Source organism: Cryptomeria japonica, chromosome 3 (assembly GCF_030272615.1).
Source record: "Cryptomeria japonica chromosome 3, Sugi_1.0, whole genome shotgun sequence".
NCBI classification, from domain to species: Eukaryota; Viridiplantae; Streptophyta; class Pinopsida; order Cupressales; family Cupressaceae; genus Cryptomeria; species Cryptomeria japonica.
The window spans coordinates 970,067,805-970,094,884 of record NC_081407.1 but is presented as its reverse complement, the minus strand read 5'-3'; the positions used below and the strand labels follow the sequence as shown (position 1 = coordinate 970,094,884).

The window sequence follows — 27,080 nt, the reverse complement described above, 5'->3', positions numbered from 1 at the left end:
TTGAGAAACATAATCAACGATGAAGACTACAGGGTCTCTCGCTTACAAGAACTAGAATTGTTGGAGGAACGACAACACACTGCTTTTAATCATCTCAAGGCTTACCAACAACGAATGAGTCGCAGTTACAATCACAAGGTCAAGCCTCACACATTTGAGGTAGGTGACTTAGTCCTCAGAGAGAACCCCAAAAATCAGCAAGATAGAGATAAGAAGGGCAAATTTGAACCCAACTAGCTTGGTCCTTACATCATCACAGCAGCATATGGATTTGGGGCATATCAGCTCTCAACTACAAAAGGTGAACCCTTGGAGGATCCTATCAATAGCATGCACCTTCGCAGGTTCTACACATAAGCTCTTTTGGAATATCCTAATTCAAAAATACAAAAAAAATTATAAAACAAAAAAAAAATTGAAAAAATTGAAAAATCGAGAAAAGTAAAGAGAAATAATTTCGTCCAACAGTGAAAACCACTTCAGTGGCGCCCTGGGCAAGTACCATAGTGAAAACTGGGTCACCAGTGCTATGCGTAGGAACTTTGATCCTCCCTCCTTCAGGATTCACTTTCATCCTTTCACTTCGCACACACTCACAACCTATTCATTCACAATAAACTTAACCATTCCCATCATGGCTTGTTATTGATCTACCTAAGATTGGTTAGCCATCCATAAATCTCACTTTTCACTCCCTTTCCATCCATAATAAATCAGATCCTATCTGTGACTACGGCCAATTCCTACGTCTAGTGATGGGTGTGGAACTGAGAACATCACATGTTTCGAGGAGTACAGTTTCTTCCAGCTTCCTTCAAGTCTATTCGTGCACAATCTGCAATAAAGCAGCATGTGCATCGCTAGTCCACAATAAAGTTTATCTTCTCCACAATAAAGTATCAGTTTCATGGATTCAGTCAGTTTCCAAGGAGACACAGCAGCAACAATGAGCTTCAACAAAAAAATCTTTCAACAGACTCAGACAACATATGGTTCAGTGCTATCTATCCTTTTTGTGAAAGTGAACATTGTGACTACAATCGAATAAGACTTAAACAAGTGACAAGAGACACTAAACTTGAGGACTACAGTGGATGTTGGTGTCGAATCTTGGTTTTCTTTTGATTTTATCTTTTGGTGACATGTCTTTTAGCTTTTCCAGGATGTCTTTGACTAGAGATTCTATCTCCAGGATGTCTTTGACTAGAAAGGCGAGGATGGGGTATCGTCACCTATTTGCATTTGCTGTCTGTGGATTGTCTCTTAGTAATGCTATGACTTGTCCAAGGATATGAGGACACTGTGAGTCTAGTATGAACTGGGGCATTCCTTGTTTGTGACTGTCTTATCTCCATGCAAACAGGTACAATGACTTTCTAGGCCGAACAAATGCCTCGATTGTCATAACCTATTCTGCCATAATAAAGCTCAATGATGATAACGCACAAGAAGCTCTTTCACGTTCATATCTTCTGTCTTTCATCCCCCTTTCTTGATTGACTTCCATTGTCCTTCTCGAGTCCGCATAGCCCGCTATCACGTGACTGAGTATGATGACACACCAAAAACATTTGCATTTCATATAGTTACACCTACATCACCACATATAAGCATTTCATACATACATATAGATATTACAATTGCATCACATCCTGCATACAACACATATTAGCACATCTCACATTTTCATTATGTAAATAATCATTTGCATTATCATATTCATTTTCATTACATACATTCACATTTGCATTATGCATCTCATATAAAACATAAAAGAACAAAGATATATTGCATTGCATCATATAAGCATCCATATCATAAAACATGTATCACATAAGAACATTTCATCACATAAGGTACACATGCATATAGCTGCCGCAAAATGAATCATCTCTCATATATAATCACAATGTGTCATGATACAATGATGTCAAAAGAATCATATGGCTACAAAAGAATCACCCGCAGGTGTCTACAATATAACAATGGTACAATACTGCTACAATGGGGAGCCCTCTAAGGCTATGATGAACTCCCTCCCTCGGAGCCGCCTAGCCTCGACGGAGTCTGAGCTGTAGATGGTCCCGCCCCAGGATCCCCCTGTCTCTCTGGTGGTGGTGGAGGCCCCATGACCCCACCGCTGGATGCCTGCCTCCTGCAACTCCCTCCCATAGCCATCGCTGTGCGCGACGATCTATGGAAGCTCCTAGCCCGCTGATCTGCTGGCACGGCTACATAGTATAGATCCCTCCAGTAGGCAATCTCCTCTCCGGCTCGCAAGACATATGCGTAGCCTGCCCCTGCATCCTCTGCTGCCTGCCTACCTGCCCTCAGAGCTGTCTCGGCCTCTGTGTATCTCTGGATGGCCTGATCCCTCTCCCGCTCTGTGTCTCGGACCCTGATCCTGAGGTGGTCTCTCTCCCGCACCAAATCCTCAATCTCATCTGCCTGGCCCTGGCAGATCTCCCGCAGCCTCAACACCTCGTCCTCCTCAGAATCCCCGCTCTCAGCCTCTGCCTGTGGCTCATCCCCTGCAGGTGCCTGTCCCTCAGCCTCTGCCTGCACCTGTCCCTGTGCCTGTATAGGTACTTGTGGCTGTACCTGTCTCTGTCCCTCTGCCTGCACCTGTCTAGGTCCCTGTCCAGGACCCTGTGCTGCTGGCACCTGTAGGGGCAGTCCACCCCGTCCTCTCACCACTGGAGCTGCTCTCTCCTGTCCTCCCTCCCTCTGAGGTGCTACCCGCCTCTCTCCCACCACTCCCCTCCGCCTCCGCCGGCCCCTACCTCCATCCCCTCCTCCATCATCATCATCTCCTCCACCCTCTCCATCCAGTGGCTCTGCCGGATCTGTCAATCTGGGAAATGGATACTCTGCCCAATACGCAAAGTACTCTGCGTCCATCCCTGCATCATCTACCTCTGGCCACATGTCCCATGGCATCGGCATCATCTCTGCTAGCTGTGTCACCGCCTGATCATATGATAGCAGTGGGCCAAACTGCACCTGATCTCTGACCGTACGGGCATACATGCCCGAGCCTCGTGGCATCCGCTGGATCCGCCCAAACTGCCTGCACACCCTATCAACAAGCTGCCTCTCCAGAATATAGGGCATCCGCCCAATCAGATACCTGCTCCTGAACACATAGGGTAGCTCCAGCGCATCGTCCTCCCACTCCTCGCACCCCAGGTACAGCCTCTAGATGACCATGTCTATATCATCAATGACTCGCCTCCAATGCTCCAATCTCCCAATCCGAGGCTGGGATGTGATCATGTCATACAGGTGCACGAAACTCCATCCCTATCCTCTGCCTCTGAAATGAATGGGCCGTGTGATGGGAAGGTGCTCATAGGCCCACACCTGCAAGAGAGTCACGCCGCAACCCAAACCCACTGATCCGTGGTACACAAACTAATGCAGCTCATAATACAAATGTGCCAGGACACATGGCCCCCATGCATACCTAGTGTGCTCTGCCATCAGCATCTCCAAGGCCCCTCCCCAGCCCACTGCCAATCCTCGTGTGGCCCTGTCTGGACACAAATACCCACTGATGACTCCCCCAATAACTGCCGGCAATGCTAAACCTGTGGCAGTCATGGTATCCCAGGCTACATGACCTGCTCGCATCTCCAAATCGGGATCCTAGAACACTCATCTCAGTGCATCCCTATCTCCATCTCGATCATAGGGTACTAACTCCCTATCGATCGGTATCCGTAGAATCCTATATACATCCTCCAAGGTGACTGTCATCTCACCCATCGACAAATGCAAACTACAAGTCTCTGAGTGCCATCTCTCGGCCAACGCAGTCAGCAACGCCATGTTTGCCCGAAACTCGGGCACATAGAGCATATGTGTGAGACCCATCTCCTCAATGGAAATCATGTCCTGAATCGACAACTCTAGTCGCAGTCTCTGAGTCGACGGGAATCTCTCTCGTGACTCTAACATCGGCAAATACTCCTGCAGTCACACAATCAATCTTGTCAGTTATCGTGGCATTCACTATTTATCACAAAATGCTACTTGCTACCTAAATGCATCTGGTTATCTATCCTAGTGACACTCACTGTTCATCACAAAGTGTTGCTATCTATCCTAGTAGTGCTCCCTGTTCATCACAAAGTATTACGTGTATGACATTCCCTGTTCATCACAAAGTGTCACTCACATTCGCACTCCCTGTTCATCACAAAGTGCTTCCTATCCTAGTGCTCCCTGTTCATCACAAAGTGCCTTGATCTATCCTAGTCTTCCTAGAGGACCTGCTTGAGTGTATCCTCTTAGCAGCTTATCCAATCGACAACGTATGTTCATCACAGAACTGCCGATATGACCTAAACGACTAAAACCATGCATTTAAACACACAAACGCACTTTTACAACACAAACGCGCTTTTAACTCCTAAACGCACTTATAGACTGCATAAACGCGCTTCTGAAACACAGACGCGTTTTCTGAACACAAACGTGCCTATGCCAGACACAAACGCGACCAGGGAACACAGACATCCCTACATTACATAAACGCTTTTAAAAAGCACAGACGCTGCTACATTTCACAAACGCGTCCGCATTCAACACAAACGCGGTTCCAGGCACAAACGCGCCTGGACCCGACACAGACGCGCCTGGCGCTGACACAGACGCGGTTGCGCGTTTTTGCACTTTTTAAATATCCTATTCCTAGCGCATTTATTGCTCCTAAACATGCATTTATGACAAAACTCGAAATGCGTGCAAGTACGAGGAGGTTTTTGGGTACTTACCGGCTCTCCTGCATCGGCTGGTCGCTGGAATCGGCGAACACGGTCGAATCTATGAATGAATGCCATCGCTGCTGACTGCTGCTGCTCTTTTCTTGCTCTGCACTGTGATCTTCTAAGGGTGTGGATGACAATGAGGATGTCTTTTGCCCGTGGTCTATCTTATAGCCTACCCTAGCCCTGGCCTTCATTTCCCGAGTCAGTCTTTCTCATCCCGTGACTTTGTCATTTTATCCGGTCAGTCCATTCTAGCCTTTCTTTCTTATCGAGAGATTGTCTGCAATCTTTTCAGACATTTTCATCCAATCTCTCGAGGGGGCATATAATTCCCATCTTGGGGCAACTCTGTATCAGTTCATCTTATCTTCTTTGAAACAACGCGACAAGCCGCATTGTCTCGAAGAGGAGCAAAATGTAGACACACAAAATTGTCATGTCTAATTAAATAAATATTTTATTTATTTAATTATCTAAGCCTAATTCTTCTATTAATTAAATAAATTTTTATTTATTTAATTAATTCATTTATCCTCTTCTAGCCTTATTTCTCATTTAAATAAATACATTTATTTATTTAAATTATCCCTTTCCTAAATTAAATAAATATTTTTTATTTAATTGTCCCACTTCTTCTATTATTTAAATAAATCTTTATTTATTTAATTAATTCATTATCCTTTTCTACACATGACACATGTCATTCATCTCTTATTTCCTACACTACCTACCTCTTTCATTATTTTGGTATTTCTTATACCTACCCTCTAATCCTAACCGACCTCTCTTTTTACACCTCTCAATCTTATCCCTCCATTTCTTATTGTGTCTTCTATTTAAGGAGATGCTTTCTTCATTGTCAAACCCTAATCACTCATGCTAATAATCTTTCATGCAACTTGCTACACTACGATCCTACTTGCAACCACATTCCGTTCTTTATTGAGCTCTTGTGCATACAAAAATCTGAGAGCAAATATATCAAGCAAGATCAATGGAGATAGGAAGAATGGAGATCAAAACCCTATTGGACATGTGATGGTATAATCTTTGTGATTTTTGAGTTATTTTGCATTGTCTTAGGTTATCTTCATATGTTATGGTGGATCTTTGTTCATTGTTAGGCTAGGGTTTTGTGGTTGAATTCATTTAGCCTTTCAATATTGTTATTATTGTTATCCATTTTCACCATAAACAATAACAATCTTCTGTGTCTCTTTCATGGTTCCTACTCTCTTTCCTCTGACTTTCCTGCATAATAGAAAACACAAATATGACCACGGAGTGCTCACCTCCCAGCCTAGGCTAACTAGTAGCCACCTCCGAGCTCGGAGAACCAATTCCTAGACGGGTAACACACAGGCAAACACATAGAAAGCAATGCATACAGATATTCCAGACACATTCTCAACTTGGCTTTCACAGCACCACACTTTGGTGATGAACATTTTCAAGGGGTGGTAGTGGACCAATACCCTGAGGAGATCTGCAAGTATTAAATAAACAAGAAGCCACCTCATGGCACAATAATAATATCAAGAATCTCAACCCCTTATTCCTTATGCCCCCCAAAGGCATTCTAGCCTTATATCCCTCCTTATGACCCCCATTGCACAAACAGGCCATGCAGCAAGGGTCACACAAAGATCCCTTGTGATCGCTCTCAAAAGAGAGTCTCTCACTCGAGGGTTGTCACTGCTACCACCCTCAAGATCCTCTTCTCTCCCAAGAGTAAGAGATCTTGAGAAAACTCCCAAAACACATCAAATCATAAAACAAAAAAAAAATTCCAAAAGATTTTCTACACAAACTTTCAAGAACACGGATTTCTTACACCAATAAACTTCCAGACATAAACAAGAAGAAGACATTAAAAAGAATAACTGAAACCAACCTTAATCTGCCAAAAGGTATTATGATATTTGATGAAGAGCTGCCCAATCCACAAATCTTTTTCCTTTTACCCTTAATCAATTTTTTCTATTCCATAACATTATTTTCTCTTCAAATTTTCTTCTGTCTCCAAAAATGGAGAGTGGGTGATTACCCTCCAATTCTCAAAAATCTTGCTTAAGAAGCTCACTCACAGAGTTCTCACAAGATTCTAAAAAAAAACAAAAAAAAAAGGAAGAAAGCAAAAATGCAAAAAGACTCTCATTCCAAAAGGAAAAATCCTTATTAGATTTAACTTCTAATTTTCAATTTTCGCTCAACTCAAAAAAGCCAATTTTTAAAGCGTTAAAAAGATCATTATAAAGTAGAAACTTGCCTAAAATTACCCCTAACCCCTAGGTATACCTTATGGGCTTTAGGAAACCCTATTAAACTACCCCTAGGTGTTCATTTAACCCATTTTAAACCCCTCTGAAGTTTATTTTCGGGTCAAACATAAGTTGACCACCCCAAATATTATATTCCCAAAGTATTTATGACAACACATTATTTTATTAAAGAAAAACTATAATTAAACACTTTCCCACCAAGAGACACAAATAAAACATTTAAATTTAAATCCACACATGTGTCAAGTGACAAAAATAAAACACTTTTACAAAAATAAAACATGAAATTGTCTTTTGTGGTTTTTACACAATAAATTTAATTAACACTTAACACTCATGCAACATATACTGTTACGAATAAAATACAACACAAATGGGGTGTTGTCTCTCCAAATAGACAAACCCTGGCTTACGAACATACATAAGTCTAAGTTTTGATTCTCCGTAATTTTCCATGGTCACATGGTAAATTTCCTGCGCATCTCAATTTACACATTAGTACTTCCAAATATCCATATATAATATAATTCAATAATATAACAATACACATCATTACTTGTATACAATTTTCGTCTGCATAGATTGAATACATCTTTTATCAAGCAAATTCACATAAGCAATTTCATCCCAATTCACATAAACTAAACATACATCATAGTTCTATATTCAGAGTAAAGTCCTGCAAATTCAATAACGACATCTATCATTGCAATATCATCCTATCTAACAATCATGTAGTGTTCTATCTCATAAAGCATGTAAGTGAATCATCAAATCATAGCAATGTTATCCAAATCCTGAAATCATATAAGTTCTAAGTCTCAAAATGCATCAAAATAAAGTATCCATAATAGTCTAAAATATAAAATCCACTGAATGTCAGACTGAGTCGAGGTGAGGCCTCACATCCTCCCCCTCTAGGCATGAACTTCCTCCTGGAGTTCAACAAAGAGGTGAGGGTACTCTGATCTCATACGTGTTGCGTCCTCCCATGAAGCCGTAACCTCATCATAACAATCCCATTGGACCCTAACCTGGTCCAGCTCTCGACCTCGAAGGGCCAATGTCCGGCGTGCCAAAATGCGAATGGGCTCCAAAGCTAGCTACCCGTCCGACTCCACCTACAAGGCATCCCAATCTAGAAAGTGAGACTCATCATAAATATATTTTCTCAAAACTGAAACATGAAACACATCGTGGATGCGTGATAGGCTAGGTGGCAAAGCTAAACGGTAGGCAACTGGGCCTATCCTCTCCAGAATCTCAAAAGGTCCTACAAAGTGAGGTGCGAGCTTAGAACCCTTTCCGTAACGGATTGGATTCTTATGCGGTCGCACTCTCAAGAAAACTCTGTCTCCAACCAAGTAGCTACGATCTATCCTCTTTGCATCGGCATACTTCTTCTGTCTATCCTGAGCCTCTTTGAGATGCTGCCTAATCAAATCCACCTGCTGTTCCATATCCCGAACTAACTCAGGACCAATGGCAACTCTATCCTCTATGCGATCCCAACTCAAGGGCGTCCTGCAAGGCCTGCCGTATAATGCCTGGTAGGGTGGCATCCCCAAAGAAGTGTGATGCCCATTGTTATAGGCAAACTCCACTAAGGGAAGATACTCCTCCCACTGGGTCTGATGATCCATGACGTACATACGAAGCATATCCTCTAACACCTGATTGACCCTCTCTGTCTGACCATCTGTCTCCGGGTGATAGGCTGTACTGAAATTGAGCTTAGTGCCCATACCTGCCTGTAATGACTTCTAAAAGGTAGAAGTGAAAAGAGAATCTCTATCAGAAATAATCTTGCGGGGTACGCCATGTAGTCTAACAATGTCTCGCAAGAACACCTGTGCTACTGCTGGAGCTGTGAATGTGGTACGAACTGGTGAAAAGTGAGCTACTTTGGTCAACTTGTCAACTGTCACCAAGATAGCATCATGGCAATGAGAAGACATAGGGAGACCAATGATGAAATCCATGGATATAGTATCCCACTTCCACTCTGGTATAGCATGAGACTGAAGCAACCCTCCTGGATGGCGGTGCTCCGCCTTTACCCTCTGACACTCGAGACATCGAACTACTATCTCAGCAATGAGCTGTCGCATTCCCGACCAATGATATAACTGCCTCAAGTCAGCATGCAACTTCTTAACCCCAGGATGCGCTGCATAAGGAGATCTATGAGCTTCCGTGACAATGAACTCTCGCAACCCTCCGGAGGAAGGTACATAAATTCGCCCTCTGTGGCGTAACAGTCCATCGGACTCCAAAGAATAATCCACATATTTCCCTTCTAGAGTAACCTGAGAACGTAATACCTGACAAACCTCTGCATACCATCCATCCTCTAACAAGTGCTGAAGTATACGGTCTCTCAAGTCTGTGCCCATGGATATGGTGTAAACCTCATGACGTCTCCTACTCAAGGCATCTGCAACTACATTTTCCTTTCCTTTGATGTAGTGAACGTCAAAATCATATTCGCACAAGAACTCCATCCATCTCCTCTGACGTGCATTAAGGTTCGGCTGAGTGAAGATGTACTGAAGACTCTGATGGTCTGAATGCAACTCAAAGTGATGTCCTAAAAGGAAGTGTCTCCACCTCACAAGTGCATGCACTACTGCTGCGAGCTCAAGGTCGTGAGTGGGATAATTAAGTTCATGAGTCTTAAGTTTCCTAGACTCGAAAGCTATGGCCCTACCATCCTGCATAAGAACTGCCCCTAAAGCCTCTAGGGAAGCATCTTTACAAACCATGAAGTCAGCTGAAGGATCTGGTACAACAAGGATAGGAGCACTAGTAAGTGTCTTCTTGAGTTCCTGAAAGGCCTTCTCGCACTTCTCTGACCACTCAAATTTCTTCCCTTTATGCTGAAGAGAAGTAATAGGGTGTGCGACTCTGGAGAAACCCTCGACAAAATGTCGGTAATACCCTGCTAAACCCATGAAACTCCTGACCTCTATCACACTGGTAGGCACTGGCCAATCCATAATATCCCTAATCTTTGATGGGTCGACTGAGATCCCATCACCAGAAATAACGTGTCCAAGGTACTTGACCTCAGATCGAAAGAAAGCACACTTCGATAGGCTGCCAAACAACTGGTTATCCCGCAAACACTGCAATACCTGTTTCAGGTGCTCCTCATGCTCCTTCTCATTCCGAGAATATATCAGTATATCATCAAGGAACACAATAACAAAATGGTCCAGAAAGGTACGGAACACCCCATTCATGAGGCTCATAAAAATTGCTGGGGCATTCGTAAGTCCGAAGGGGACTACGGTAAACTCATAGTGACCATATCTAGTGCAAAATGCGGTCTTGTGGATATCACTTTCCACTATTCTCAACTGATGGTATCCTGACTTCAGATCTATTTTGGAAAAGACTTTGGCACCCTGAAGCTGGTCAAATAAATCATCAATTCTGGGCAAAGGATATCGGTTCTTAATGGTTACTTTATTTAGCTGCCGATAATCCATACACAATCGGAGAGATCCATTCTTCTTCTTAACGAAGATGACTGGTGCACCCCACGGGGATATGCTAGGACGGATATGACCCTTCTCAAGAAGTTCCTCAAGCTGAATTTTAAGTTCATTAAGCTCATTTGTGGTCATTCTATAAGGTGCTCTGGAAACTGGCTCGACTCCTGGTACTAGGTCTATATGAAAGTCAATCTCTCTGCGGGGAGGCATTCCCAGTAACTCTGAAGGAAATACGTCTGAATATCCCTTAAGGATAGGATGGTCATTCAGCGATGTTTCTTTTTCCTCCTCTTCCCCTCTGTCACTGATAGTGATAGCAAAAAGCTGACATCCCTTCCGCATGCTCCGCTTAAGCTGCATTGCGGAGATCATGCGAAGAGACACGAGCCTCTGAATTCCGGTGATAACTATGGGCGAACGATGGTCATCCTCACACTCGATCTTTTTCAAGCGGCAATCCATCTTAGCTCTGTGGGCATAAAGCCAATCCATGCCAAGTACGATTCCGTAAGATCCAAGTGGAGTCACTCTAAGGTCTACTAAAGTGGTGGTCTTGCCAATCTGCAGCTGACATGCCCTAACCTCTGATTCCACTGACACTCTAGCCCGTGAAGCTAATTCCACTTCCCAACTGACACCCTGCCTAGTTGCCACTAGCCCGCAACGCTCCACAACCAATGGAGATATAAAGGAGTCAGTAGCTCCTGAATCAAACAAAATAGATACATTGTTACCTTTGATTATACCTGAAGATTCGATAACCGTGGCCTGATGATCAGCCTGGCAGTTGTCAACCGCTGCGAATACTCTATGGGACCTGCCCATATCACCAACTGTCGGCTCTGAAGCGGCCATCCGTTGACTCCCTGCTACCTGTCCCTGAGGGCAATCCCTCGCCAAATGCCCCATGGCTCCACATGTAAAGCAAGCACCCCGTGCCTGGAACTGGGCACCTTGAGGCCTAGAGAATGACTGACCTCCTGTCCTACTGGATCCGTTGTACCCACCCCTAGAGGACTGCTGAGTCCCCGTCGGCTGTGTGTACTGCCCCTATGCTCTCTGATCACGTTTCTGTCCCTGAGTCTGCCATTGCTTGGGCTTGGAGCCCTGCTGATACTGTGGAGGCTTCTGCCTCTGGTTTTGTGGTGTCTGTTGTGGAGGAGGGGGTTTGGAGAACCCCTGAGAATTTCAGTTGTTCCCTTTCCAATGTGGTTTCTGGAATCCATAAGTCTGAGGTGCGGGATTTCGGTTCTGAAACCGATCCCTATTGTCCTGTGGTCTAACCTGAATTTCCTCAGCAATCAGTGCCTTCTCTACAGCAACCCGAAGGCTCTCTGGAGCGGACATCCTAACAAGCCCAGCTATACTGGCATTTAATCCCCTGATGAAGCGGTTTACAAGAAGTTTCTCATCCTTTAGATAATCTACATATGGCAACAACTCAAAGAATTTACTCTCATACTGAGTTACTGAGAAGCCTTTTTGTTGGAGATCATGAAATTCGTCTATACGATGTTGCCTGAAGTGTTCTGATAGGTACCTCTCATGGAACCTCTCTGTGAATATCTCCCAAGTGAGTGTATCAGGAACTAATCCGCATTTGTACTCTTCTTGTCTCCACCAGGTGGAGGTTGTCCCTCTCAGAAGATGAATTGCAACACGTGCTTTCAAGTTGCTTTCATAAGAACGCAACGCAAAGCACTTCTCAAGACTCAGAAGCCATGCCTCGGCCTCTACTCCATCTGTAGAACCTCCGAAGGATGGGGGTTGGAGGCGCATGACCTCCCTGATGAGATCCCCTGGATCTCGACGACCTCTCTCAAAATAACTGGTTCCACCGCTGGAGGTGGTCCTGGCATATGCACTGACTCTGGCTCATTACCACCCTGACTCTCTACAAGAATTGGAGCTGGGCTCCTGCTTCGTTCTCTATCAACAGATCTATGACTCCTAGAGTCATGACTCCTAACCTGAGGGTTCTCTGCTGGGATCCTTTCCTGAACAAGGCCAATAAGATTCTGAATGGCTGCTAAAATGTCACGGTTAGGTTCATTTGGCTATTCGGGAGGTGCTTCTGGGTTCTCCTCTGGAACCGATGCCTCCCTCTCTACCTCATCGCGTGCTATGCGCACACGTCTAGGACCCCGTCCGCGCTTGCGAGCTTGTCGCGTCGTCGGAGGCATCCTAAGAGGAAAATAAGGCAAAACAATTAATTTTTTTCTTTTAGAATTAATTCAATTAAATTCAAAATTCCATTTAACAAAATAATTTTAAAATATTTTAAGGTGAAACGTAAGTGAGTAAGGCTCCTAGTGTGGAAACCTGGCTCTGATACCAAAATGTCATGCCCAAAATTTAGGGCAAAAACAGAACAATTTTTTTTTTTTAAAACATACTAATTTAATTAACAAGTTCGCTCATACGACAAGCGTTATTGAAATTTCCATTATTAAATTCGAGCTAGTTCTGAGATGAACCAAGCTTCGATAGATTGTTAAATATTATTTGCAGAAAATTAACTGGTTTAATTTTATCTCCATGATATACCTAGTCTTTAGGTTTATTAAATTAATCACGTTAAAGAAAAGTAAGAGAGAAAAATTAATTTAATCTCCAATATGACTATATAGTCTAATCAACCATTTTTTAAATTTCTCTTTATTATTTGCTCCAAATTATAACCAGGATTATATATATACATATATATATATATATATTTATATATACATATATATATATATATTTATATATACATATATATATATTTATATATACATATATATATATATATTTATAATTAAATACTTAATCCAAATTATGACCAGAATCTATATATATACATGTATATATATATATCCATATATATATATATATATATATATATATATTTAAATATTTTAATTCTAATTCAAAAGCACATTACTTTCTAAATATTAATCCATATTTTCCCCAACCCTAATTAGGGTTCTATTTTCCTCACATATATATTATCAAAACTAATTAACATATTATTTTTAAAATCCATTTGCCCTAGCCCCACCCGGGCTAGGGTTTAACCCATATATTTATTTATATTTTTTTAACAGGGAAATTTTTGTTTTGCTGGGCCGAACCCTTGGCGGCCATTTTTTTATTTACTGCAAGTTACGGAAGGAGGCGGGGAGAGCTGTGGCGCCACTGTGTGGGCGCACAGTGGGCGCCGCGGCACTATTGTGTGTCCACACAGTGGGCGCCGCTAGCGGCTCCCCACTGTGTGGCCACACAGTGGCGGTCGCGGCCGTCCACTGTGTGTCCACACAGTGGGAGCCGAAACGGCTCCACTGTGTGTGCACACAGTGGGCGCCGCGCGGCCCTCACTGTGCGTACACATAGTGGGGTCCGCGTGGACCCAAAAACAATTTCCCCTCTTTTTTTTTTTTAATTTATTTTTTTAAATATATAATATATATAAATATATATATATATATAAATATATATATATATATATATATTTATATTTATATAAATTTATATCCATAGTTAAAAAGGGTGAAAATATTTCAATAAATAAATATATATATATATATATATATATATATATATATATATATATATTTTTTTTTTTTTAAAAGGAGATTTACATGCAAAGATTTTAAACTAATATAATAAAGGGAAAAAGCATTAAGTTTATTTAGAAATATATATATATTAAGCTTTTAAATCAATGCTAACTAAAATACAATATACTTTTCTGGAATAAAACGAATTTCATTGATTTTTTTCCTCTAATACAATATTTACATAAAACATCTTTTTTCTTTAAACTACTTAAGATCTTTCAGCATAAATAAACTTCTATTTTGCCACAAGTAAATTATAAATAAAATTTAAATGAAACAATTCTCTTTTTTTTTTTTTTTTACCTTTTCCATAATTCAAAGAAGCTTTTGCATGCAACACAAATTAACTTTTCTTTTTCTAAAAACCAGAAGTAGAAATAAACAAGCTTTTCTTTTTTTTAAAACAACTCTAAGATATTCTACCAATTTACAGGATGTTTCTTGAATAGTCACAACAATAAAACTTCAAGTCTGTTTTCAATATTTACAACTTGCTTCTCTTTTCTATGAATGAGGCATACTTCTATAACAAATTTAAACAAATATCTGCAACTGAATTTAAGTATCTTCAATAACAATCTTTTGTGTCTCTTTCATGGTTCCTACTCTCTTTCCTCTGACTTTCCTGCATAATAGAAAACACAAATATGACCACGGAGTGCTCACCTCCCAGCGTAGGCTAACTGGTAGCCACCCCCGAGCTCGGAGAACCAATTCCTAGACGGGTAACACACAGGCAAACACATAGAAAGCAATGCATACAGATATTCCAGACACATTCCCAACTTGGCTTTCACAGCACCACACTTTGGTGATGATCATTTTCAAGGGGTGGTAGTGGACCAATACCCTGAGGAGATCTGCAAGTATGAAATAAACAAGAAGCCACCTCATGGCACAATAATAATATCAAGAATCTCAACCTCTTATTCCTTATGCCCCCCAAAGGCATTCTAGCCTTATATCCCTCCTTATGACCCCCATTGCACAAACAGGCCATGCAGCAAGGGTCACACAAAGATCCCTTGTGATCGCTCTCAAAAGAGAGTCTCTCACTCGAGGGTTGTCACTGCTACCACCCTCAAGATCCTCTTCTCTCCCAAGAGTAAGAGATCTTGAGAAAACTCCCAAAACACATCAAATCATAAAACAAAAAAAAATTTCAAAAGATTTTCTACACAAACTTTCAAGAACACAAATTTCTTACACCAACAAACTTCCAGACATAAACAAAAAGAAGACATTAAAAAGAATAACTAAAACCAACCTTAATCTGCCAAAAGGTATTATGATATTTGATGAAGAGCTGCCCAATCCACAAATCTTTTTCCTTTTACCCTTAATCAATTTTTTCTATTGCATAACATTATTTTCTCTTCAAATTTTCTTCTGTCTCCAAAAATGGAGAGTGGGTGATTACCCTCCAATTCTCAAAAATCTTGCTTAAGAAGCTCACTCACAGAGTTCTCACAAGATTCTAAAAAAAAAACAAAAAAAAAAGGAAGAAAGCAAAAATGCAAAAAGACTCTCATTCCAAAAGGAAAAATCCTGATTAGATTTAACTTCTAATTTTCAATTTTCGCTCAACCCAAAAAAGCCAATTTTTAAAGCGTTAAAAAGATCATTATAAAGTAGAAACTTGCCTAAAATTACCCCTAACCCCTAGGTATACCTTATGGGCTTTAGGAAACCCTATTAAACTACCCCTAGGTGTTCATTTAACCCATTTTAAACCCCTCTGAAGTTTATTTTTGGGTCAAACATAAGTTGACCACCCCAAATATTATATTCCCAAAGTATTTATGACAACACATTATTTTATTAAAGAAAAACTATAATTAAACACTTTCCCACCAAGAGACATAAATAAAACTGTAGCATAGAAATTAGGAATCATCAAAGCATAAGTATATCAATCACAACACAAGATATGATAGCTTAATCAAAGGAATACTCATGGAAATGAACCTAATTCTAAAGCACATTCAATGAAGGTATGAAAATGAAGCATTCAAAAGAAAACATTAAGCAAACCAGATCCAAGATTGAATACTCCTTCCATGCGGCTCCATTGTTGTTCTTTCCTCTTCAATAGTTTTGTGGATCTCACCTACAAGTGCCCTCACAATTGAAAGCAAAAAGCTCAAGAGTACTAGAACTAAAATTTGATAGTTTGACAGCAATTCGGATTTCAAGAAGTAATTGAAGAAGTTGAAGGATTCCAAGGGTTATTAGAAGGGTTTGATTGAAAAAAACATCCAATTTATAGAAAAATTGGATAAATGACAAGATTGGCATGATGCAATTCAAATGGAAATTGCAAATCAATATGACAAATTATGACAAATTATGCACTTTCCATGCATAATTTGATTGATTGACAATTTGATGACAAATTATGACACATTCTATGTCAAAATTGATTGATTGTCAATTATGACAATTTATGACAAATTGAAATGTCATTCCCATAGAATTAGGAGATGAAATAGGAGGGAAAAGAAATTAGAAATTTGAAAATTAGGAAATTGAAATTGATGACAAATTAGGAATTAGAAATTGATAGAAATTAGAATTTAGGAATTTAGTGAATTAGTGAATTAATTAATAATTTTTCATTTATTAATCAATTCACAAAGAAGAATAATTAGCCAATTAAATAAAGATTTAATTGTAATAAGAAGACTTAGGATTAACAAGTAATTTAGTAATCCTAGAGGAAGAAATGGCGAATTAGGTTAAATGACTAAATCATAAAACCCTAGAAGACGAATTAGAAATGTGAAAATGACAATTAGGTCCTGATTGAAGATAATTAATGTCGATCATGATTTTGAATTGATAAATGACCAATGCGACAAAATGATTTGATTGATAAATGCGCCAATTGATGAGGAACAATGACAAATTGATCCAAATTGACATAATTGAGACAAAGAATGATCGATAGTGAAATGATCGCAAAATGACAAGATTGACAAAAGGACACGAATCGATGACAAAATGGATTGCAAGATGACAAGATAATGACCACGATCGATGACAAATCGATCGCAAAATGATAAAATTGATAACGACCACGATCAATGACAAATTGATCGCAAGATGACAAGATCGAACATGACAACGATCGATGACAAATCGATCTTAAAACGACAAGATTGAAGGATTGATGACAAATCGACAAGATTGATAAGAGGACAAAACCCTAATTAGGATTGACGATGTCCAAAATGATAAGATTGATGAGAAAATTGATAAGATTGCTAGGAGGACAAAACCCTAATTAGGATTGACGATGTCCAAAATGATGACAAATTAGGATGCACATTGATGTGACAGGGTAAAATCGATCAAAATCGTGACTGAATATTGTTGTCGACAAGACCAAATTTGAGGACGAGATGATTGAAGAATGTAGAAGAATGACTCGATGTTCACAAATGATAAAAAACCAAGTGCGTGACATAGGAGAAATGTTAATGCGATGCAAAAACCTAAAATGAGGCAATGCGCAAATGTTAAAGTATGACCTCGCAAGCGTTGACCATTTTTAAGTGTCTACAAAAACATTTAAATTTAAATCCACACATGTGTCAAGTGACACAAATAAAACACTTTTACAAAAATAAAACATGAAATTGTCTCTTGTGGTTTTTACACAATAAATTTAATTAACACTTAACACTCATGCAGCATATACTGTTACAAATAAAATACAACACAAACGGGGTGTTGTCTCTCCAAATAGACAAACCCTGGCTTACGAACATACATAAGGCTAAGTTTTGATTCTCCGTAATTTTCCATGGTCACATGGTAAATTTCCTACGCATCTCAATTTACACATTAGTACTTCCAAATATCCATATATAATATAATTCAATAATATAACAATACACATCATTACTTGCATACAATTTTCATCTGCATAGATTGAATACATCTTTTATCAAGCAAATTCACATAAGCAATTTCATCCCAATTCACATAAACTAAACATACATCATAGTTCTATATTCAGAGAAAAGTCCTGCAAATTCAATAACGACATCTATCATTGCAATATCATCCTATCTAACAATCATGTAGTGTTCTATCTCATAAAGCATGTAAGTGAATCATCAAATCATAGCAATGTTATCCAAATCCTGAAATCATATAAGTTCTAAGTCTCAAAATGCATCAAAATAAAGTATCCATAATAGTCTAAAATATAAAATCCACTGAATGTCAGACTAAGTCGAGGTGAGGCCTCACATCGTATATGTCGGTGTTATGTGATGACGCCTTTATGTGTGAGTGCATTTGAGTTAGTCTCCCCTCTAACTGGTAAGTTATCTTTCTATTAGATCTGATAACCAATACACACACATAGGATAGACAAAAGGAAACGTTTGTGAACCACTGATTCACCCCCCTCTCAGTGGTACATTGTGTCTAACACAATTATCCACAAATTAACCTAGATGATAGAGTTGGGATTGGTAATGAAAATATGAAACTAATTACATTAAATCAAATAAAAAAAAAAAATACTTAATAACTATTGATGAGGGAGTACTGTGCAAGTGTTGGAAACTAGTTTGCATTGGTATTAGAATTTCAAGACTTACTATAATGAAGATTTTAAATTTCAAATTATGGTTGCCTCTCACTATGATCCACCTCCTTACATGCAAACCTAACCTTCATAAGCATGGACTTGATCTTCTATGTGGAGTCGATTTGATGTGAATGAGTTCGAGAAGTGATATAATATGTTATTTTTTAATTTGCTTGCCTTATTTTGATATTTGAATTTATGCAAGGGCTAAAAATGTTTATAAACATCTTTAGATAATTTGTGAATGAGTGTCCTTAACTACAACAAGCAAGTACACAAACCAACACATCATGTATTAAGTTGGCTCAAAACAACTAGTGGAGTGTCTAACAATAGATAAATTCGAATTCTGTATTTTAAAAATGAAAAGTCCAGACTCACAACTATAGAAGCGACTTATATTTAGTTTACACTAGAAGTTCTAATTCAAAAATGTAAAAAACAAGTCTAAAAATCAAGAACCCACGTCTAAACATTAATGATAAAAATGAATTCTAAATTTTATATCTTAGATCCAAATGTTCTCACAATCCAAAATGATGATTAATGAGTGAACGAGTGTCCTTAATTACAACAAGCAACTACACAAACCAACACACCATGTATTAAGTTGACTCACAACAACTGGTGGAGTGTTTGACAATAGATCAATCGAATTCTAAATTTGTAAAACGAAACATTTAGACTCATAACTATAGAAACATCATATATCCAGTTTACACAAATAATTCTAATTCAAAATAATAAAAATCAAATCTAAAAATCAAGAACCCAAATCCAAAAATTAATGATAAAAATTATCTTTAATATAAAAAATTCCATACAAATTCAAACTAATTATTATTATAATATTTATACAACTAATAGATCCAAAATACATGGGCATGCAATTTCAACCATTCCACATAAGCGAGGAAAGAAAAAAGGCAAAAATATTCCTATCACCCAAGACAAAATAGATAGAGAGTAGGTAAGTATATATATATATATATAGATATAAAGTGGACAAAATTGTCTACTATTTCATATATTTTAGCCCTACCCCTGTGAAGCAAGAAAATGGAGAGTTGTGTGTAGTGTCTAGTCCCTTTGTCCTCAAGTGTTATATATGATGTGAGCATTGTCTTCTCTAGCTAAAGGAAGCCCCACGCAAACCTTAAACATGTGCTAAAACTAGACACAAAATTATGATGGTTGTGTGGAGAGGAAGTGACCCATTAATCACATCTAATCATTATAGAAGAGCTTCAGTAAGCTCAAAGTGGGGCTTTCCAAATTGATTGGCGGGGGGGAGGGAATAGAAGGAAGGGGGCCAAATTGGAGAAAGATTTGGATGGGAATTAAAATGGCGAAACATGTTTGCAATGCAAGAGACAAGTCCAATCAATTTTGATGGCCCCACACTCTTACCCTAATGTCATCCAACATTGTGACAACATCCGCCTTATCCTCTTTGTGCCCTCCTTCACTTCTTCTACTTCTACTATTACAGCTTACAAATTTAGCTAGCGAAGAGAGTCGGTCAAATCCGGGCATCATAATAATAATTTACACTTTTGCACCACCTCGGCCTTTGCTATTTCGTATGGGGAGAGGAAAATCAGATTTATGGACATAAACGAGAGAGAAAAATACAACGGTAAATATAATTATTGGGGATAAAGTCAACTTGCGTGCCTTACATTCTCCCAACATTATCACGTGTATCAACCCCTAATTAGATGCCATTTCCTTTCTTTTCTTTCATACGCATATCTCGAATATTTTACTATTTGCTTCCAAGGGGACAAGATATGTATGCTGGGTGTATACATATGCAATGACCTAAGATAGACTTTCATCTTGCTTTTTGTTTTGTTTTTGCTATTCGGTACGCGAGTTCGAGAATTTCTTTGGTTTTTAGGGGTATTCATTATGTCAAATTTGTCTTGGGCATGATCTTGACCTCATCTCTTTTTGATGTCGGAGCTTTGCTCTTGACAAGACTTGATCGTACTTGGGGGGGTCATTAAGAACCTTTCAACTTCACCAACTGACCAAGGACCCATTTACGTTTTTTTCTTTTTTTCTTTTTTTCTTTTTAATAAATAAAAGGGTTTTGAAGTATACTGTGGGATTATAGACATGATTTTACTCGTCTTGCTTTCTTCTTTTTCATGATAGATCATGGAGTTTGATTTGAAATGTCAAGGAAATAAATTCACACGGATTATACCAGAAGCCATGCACAATAATATTGTGGTTTTTTTTTGTTTTTAAATGTGGGTGGTATGAGATCGTGTTTTAAAGTTAGATTGATTGAGTTGGGAACAAAATAAATTTGTGGTTTAAAAAATGGAAGTAGTCAATGATATGATGAGAGCATGGTTTAATTTGGGAAGTGTTTAGCTGTCAAGTCACAAGTTTGAAAAAATTTAAAAAAACAACAATAACAATTAGGCTGCAAGGACAACAACAAATGTTTGAGTTTCTTATGATTCAATATTATTTTTTAATACAAAATACTATTTGTAAACCTTTTTTTGGTAAAGTAATTGCTTTAATAACTAGAAGTTTTCTAAGAAAGTCTTATGTCAAAGAGTGCCAAAGGCGTTAAAAATTAAAAAAATTAACACAAGTTAGAAGAAAGAATGATTATTGTAGCTAGTATTCATAATTGTTCAATTCATTTAACTCATAGATGTTTAGCAATTGGTTCAAGTGATGCATAACAAAACTACTGCTCCTAGCTATTAGTTGTACAACATAAGGTTCAAATCTATGACTACATAACTATCTTGGGTCAAGTCAACACCATTCGGATAATCTTCTTAGGCACATCATGTAATCTTGTACAATTTGATTAACTTGAGCACCCACACCTATTTTGAAGTGTGACCCAAAATCTAGAAGCAATCTAGTATCTCTAACAAAAGCAATCTTCTCAAGCACATCGTGTAATCTAAAAAACTCTTGATGAATCTTCTTACCAATAGAACCATTAGTCAAATTACCTATGATAAACTGTGCCTTTTCTTAACTTGTCAACCACCATCAAGATACTATTATCCTTGTGAGCTGTCAAGGCAATCCTTGGGCAAAAGTCATACTAACAATCTACTATTTGTGTCTCAACACTATCCTAATAGTCCATGTCAAAGCATATAAATTTTGTAGTCAAAAGAAAAGGGAACCTTGTTTGCAAGTTAAAGAAGTTTTTTTATGGCTTAAAGTACTCACCAAATATGTGGTATCAACCATGTTGGCAATATGTGCAACATGCTGTTGTCATTGATGTCAACTTGAGGTCAAATTGATGACCTATCAGACTTGTATAAAGGATAATTGATATTGTTGAAGAGGCTGAGAAATGTTGGGAGATCAACATATTTGACAAAGAGATTTGAGAGAGATGGTTTGATATGATCAACACAATTGAAATCATTTTGGTAGACCATTTGTTGTATTCATGACATAATATCAATCTGGATGTATGGTTTGTATATGGTAACACATTGTTACACATTCTTTACACTTGGATTGTGGGATGGGGCTAAATTAGTTGATGTCTACATGCTCAAGGAGTCAAATGAAGGTTGTTTATGGTTTTGGTCTTACTTGTATGGATAAGGAAAATTGTCTAAGGCTTGAACAGTGTATTTTTCCTAAGGAGATGTGAGTCAGTATTTTGGTCCACATTCCTCTTCCTTTGACGGCCTGGCCTTGCGGTTTTAGGGATAAGTTTTTTAGTCACTAAGGTGTGTTCTTCCACAATTTTATGTCATAATATCTTCTACAACAAAAGTTATGTGTGATTGTTCTCCGAATTGCAGTATAATAGGGTTAAGTGTCTCAAATGATAACCATAATACTCCACATTCCTTCGGAGTAGCAAATATGTTTGTGTGGACTTGGCAATGCGATAAGGAAGATATAAGGGTTCACGAATATGAGTTTTAGATGATTATACATTCTGCAGGACAATATCCAATATGTTATAGTGTCACAGTCTATTTGGATTATCATGTTTCTATTAGTTTAGTGGGTTTCTCCACTTGCACTGGTATTTGTTGATCAATTACTTTGGGAGATGGTTGTAGAGATATTATAAATGGTCTACATTACTTGATTCTTGGTCCACATGTTGTTTTTGGTTTCTCCTCGACTGTGTAAAGGTAAATAGTTATTAGTTTTGACAATTTTGTTGTTTGGGCTGATAAGTTTGGTTCCTTCATTTGTGATTAATCATGACCTATCTTATTTGCTTTAGAGGATGTGTTGGGATGTGTATATGTCATAAACATATGTATTTTTATGTAAAGATTACCATAAACATATATAGATAATTATATCTAAAAATATATATTTATGTTATACCTTTATATAAGTAGAGAATAGATAAATATAAAATATGAAATATATATTCTCTTTATTGATTATCCTCTGGAGACTATATAAATAGATAAATATTAAACATATAAGAGAGAATAAAAATAGATAAATATAAAAGAAAATAACAATAAAAAGAGAATATAGAGAACATATAAATAGAGAATACATAATATAAATGTCAATAGAGAATATATACAAATATGGGATATATTAATATATCAAAAATATATTAATAAATATATTGAGAAAATAAATGTATGTCTAGAGAATATATACATGATATATTAGCATATACAAATTAAAAGAGGCAAGAGAGAAGGAATAGAATACGAAGAATAGTAGGTGTCAACAAGGAACAAAAGAAGATGAAACATAGGGAACTTGGATGAAGGGGAAGCTGGATTGGAAAAAGAGGTAATCAAGGAGGAGAGAGGGAAACCTAAGAAGGAGGGAGGCACAAAGTTTTGAGGTTAGATAAAAAGAGGTTGGCAAGAAGAAATCAAGCTCCACCCTTCATCATGATTAAGGTTTGTGGGGTGGTTATTGATTTCAATGGCTTCTTTGATATTTTTTTTGAAGTTATTTTCTATGATTAATATTTGCATGTTTTCTAAATAAATATGGTGCTTTGCAAAGGAGTGGTCAGAAAGGGAAGATTTGAGACAATGATAATGGTTGATGTTTGCAATAAGGAAATGATAAAAAATAAAAAAATTCCAACTCATTGTATTTTAACATGAAAGATTTATGGGTTATAAATTCATTTGAGACATGGAAATTATAAGAGTTCAAACAGAATCCTTAAATTTACTCAAAGGAAGTATGTTGATTCTATTCTGTAAAGGATTAAATACAATATTGGAAATCTATTAATTCTTCTACATAACAATCCCTCTAGTTGATCATTAAAAAATACAAAATAGCCCCAAAGTAGATGGTATATTTTTTAATAATATAGAAAAACTATCTAGCATTTTGCCTAAATATGTACAATAATCCTTCATTTGATAAGAAATATATAAGAATAAAATATTTGATCATGTTTCAATATAGATAACTCTCAACCCTCTCCTCTCTAACTACATAATAGTCATGAAAGTAAGGTTAAACCTTGTAGCATCGTAAATTGTACATCGTTAATTAAGGTTGTCCAATTCCACACTTAGGTTAGCACCCGTCTTAGTGTGTCCCATTGCATCAAATGCATTATAGGACTTATTTATATATTTAATTATTAATTTAATTAAATCTAAAGTCCTCTCTCATCAATTAACCTATCATAAAATTGGGCCCTTAACCCTAGGTGCGCCCCTTTTTATTTTATCTTAATTTAATCCTAATAAAGTCCTAATTTGAATCTTCAAGGAACATTTTCGCATATTTACACATCTTGGATCGACCTATCGAGATGGATTTAACTTTAGAATCACGATATGTCGCATCCCTAGAAAATCGAAAAAAGTTGATTGGACCAAGTAGTACTACTTGGTCTTGAACTTTTTTCCTTGAATTTCAGGAGCTTGATTTGGTGGTATTATATGGTTGAAATCCTACTTGGTGTCAAATTTTATCAATTATAAGTCGATCTTTTATCAAATTTAAAATTAGGGTTTCATATATGAAGCCTTTCCTTTCCTCATTTTGGGATCCTAATCTAGCAATTTCAAAGGAGATCCTTGTGAAGTGAAAGTGTAGCTTTGTGTGAAGTCTCAGATCAACAAATTTATCCATCTATCAAGTCATCATCAATATTTTCATCAATTATGGAAGCTTTAGGAGATATTGAAGAATGACAAGGAAATCACCCTCTATTGATTGACTTGTACCTCTTCCTTAGGATTTTGTATGATTTCATGTTATTTTCTTGTCTCTATTTGAGCTTCAAATCTACATATTACTGATTTTCAGATTTGCATTACTCCTATATATTTGCATTGCATTTGTGATTTAAAGTATTTACATTACACTCTTTTTCTAGTGTTTTGCTTAAAACATAGGGTAGAACTCTAGTTTGCATTTAGCTCATAGAAATCTTACAAACACATGAGATTCTAGGGCACATACACATTTTAAGTACAATATCGACTATTTGTGGAGGTGGAAATCACCAAAATAAGGGTTTTGACTAAGACAAAACCTCATATAGCCACAAACACACTGTAAAGCGGAAAAATCGAACCCTAGGTGTTCCCCCCCCCCAAGGAGAGAGAAGGGAGGTCACTAGGGTTGACGGTTTTCACTTAGGAGAGACTTTACATTCAAAAGAGGGGTTGAAACCCACAAGATCCAATCCCACACAATGCAAGAATGGATTCTAAATGAGTTTCAAGGGTTGTGATAGCAAGGATACCCTCTTTTGTAAAGAATGTAGATAGAATGATTGGACTAGGAATGCATGTAAAGTAAGAAAGATTCGCTCATAAACAGAGATAGGGATACCGGATGAAGCTGCGGACCTGAAATTAGCAGTAAAATGTCGAGACGATGCTGTCCTGCAAATTTGAGCGAAAGTTGAGGGGATGATGGCGCCCGGAGTGCACACGGTCCTCCGAAAAATCCGCGAAACGAAGGGGGATTTGTTCGTCTTTGCACAAGGATTCCAGATCTTCAATTACAGCCGCGTACCTGCAACCTACACACAGAAAAGAGAGGACGATTGGGGGGTTAGGGATTAGGGGTTTGCCTTTAGGTCAAACCCCGGTTTTGGAATTAACCAAGAAATGAGAATGCTGTAAATGTAAATGTTTGTAATGTAAACAAGTACTGATACCTTGTTGTAAGAATGTTTGTATTCTTACATGCGAAGGTGTAATGATGTTGTATGTTGTATGTTGTAGGTGATCTCCTCTTCAATGGTTGAATCCTTGTCTTTGAATGCAACACCTAGCCTTGAATGGAGACTTAGAATACTCAATTTCTTGAAGGAATGCTTGAATGCTTGAATGTTTGAATGTTTGAATATCTCTTCCGCCTCTTGCTTTTTCTTATTTTCTTCCCCCCTTTCTAGGAGAGGAAAAGTAGTTTATATACTTGTCAATTAGGGTTGAGAGACTGATTTTTTTGACCTTAGGCCGACCTAGAAGCATCATTTTCCGAATTGCAAACTTAAAGACCCAATGCCCAATAAGAGATCGGGCCCAAAATAGGGCCAGGGACCAGGGCGCTGGGCGCCATGGTCCCACCTCCTGGGACAGCAGGGTGCAAGGAAGGATCAGGCCAAGGTGCAGAAATATGCAGTTTTTGATGTCACAAGTAGGTTTCGGGGTCTCCATTCAGGTTCAACGTTGCGCCGCCATCCTGAAGACCCAAATGCAGTCGAAATTGCAAGTGTCACAATTTTAGGACGCTACATTTAGCCCCCACTTTAGCGGGAGTATAAGCGTACGCCCATACTTCCGGTAAAGTACAAGGAAACAATGTTGAAGGACTTTCACCACGTCAAGGAGGCAAGATACACCAAGCCCCTAGTGGACTAAGGATCTTATGACTTGGATTGACAAAGTAACAGGGAAGATCACGAGGGAGAACCATGACTGTCAGTAGTAAGGTTCCCTCACTATGAGTCATGCAAGAAAAATACCCAAAAATTTTCAAGGCAAAGCTAAGTTCGCCAAGAAACTTTCAAGTATCTTGAAGAGATATGAACGGGGTGTATGCCCCCCTACGTTAAAGCGATTGCACACGCCTCATCGGGGGTGATTGCTTTAAGGTAGTGATACACATAAGAAATGAGAAGGGAAAGGAGCACGTTATCACAAGGATTTAGCCCCCAAGTGTGAGATAAACCCAAGGATAATAGACACAAAACACAAAGCACGAGGTGACTTCACTTTCCTCGGGGCCAGTATGTTGTATGATAATTCATGTATATCATATGTATGTATGCATAATTGTTCTTCATTCCCCAATCAAGGAAGGTCACCTAGAAGAAGGGAACACATGTGTCTTTT

The 27,080-nt window shown here is 38.3% G+C and overlaps 1 protein-coding gene across 1 annotated transcript in view; it reads right to left on the bottom strand.

The window, feature by feature from the left end:
• LOC131874444 (uncharacterized) overlaps window positions 1–27,080 on the bottom strand; it is a 134,989-nt gene that overhangs the window by 87,556 nt on the left and 20,353 nt on the right. The gene's annotated exons all lie outside the window — the stretch shown is intronic.